We start from the raw sequence: 246 nt of genomic DNA, 5'->3' as shown, positions 1-246 counted from the left end.
GAAGCCATGGGCGACCGCATTGTAAAATGAATGAATGGATGGATGATTCAGCTGCAGGCGACATCTGGTGAGACGCTCTCTAGCCGTTGAGTATAAATCGGTTGTACACTCGTTTTTGCAGTGCATTGTGGGATTGAATGAGTGCACTCGAGAACGTCCACTATGGCCACTAAAAACACTAAAAATGGCTATTCCCTCAAATAGTGCCCTATTTAAGGGTATAGGGGGCGATTTCGATAGAGAGCA

This window comes from Sinocyclocheilus anshuiensis, unplaced genomic scaffold (genome assembly GCF_001515605.1).
Source record: "Sinocyclocheilus anshuiensis isolate Anshui unplaced genomic scaffold, SAMN03320099.WGS_v1.1 scaffold617, whole genome shotgun sequence".
Lineage (NCBI taxonomy): Eukaryota > Metazoa > Chordata > Actinopteri > Cypriniformes > Cyprinidae > Sinocyclocheilus > Sinocyclocheilus anshuiensis.
The sequence above is the reverse complement of the archived record's forward strand: the minus strand, read 5'-3'. Positions refer to the sequence as shown.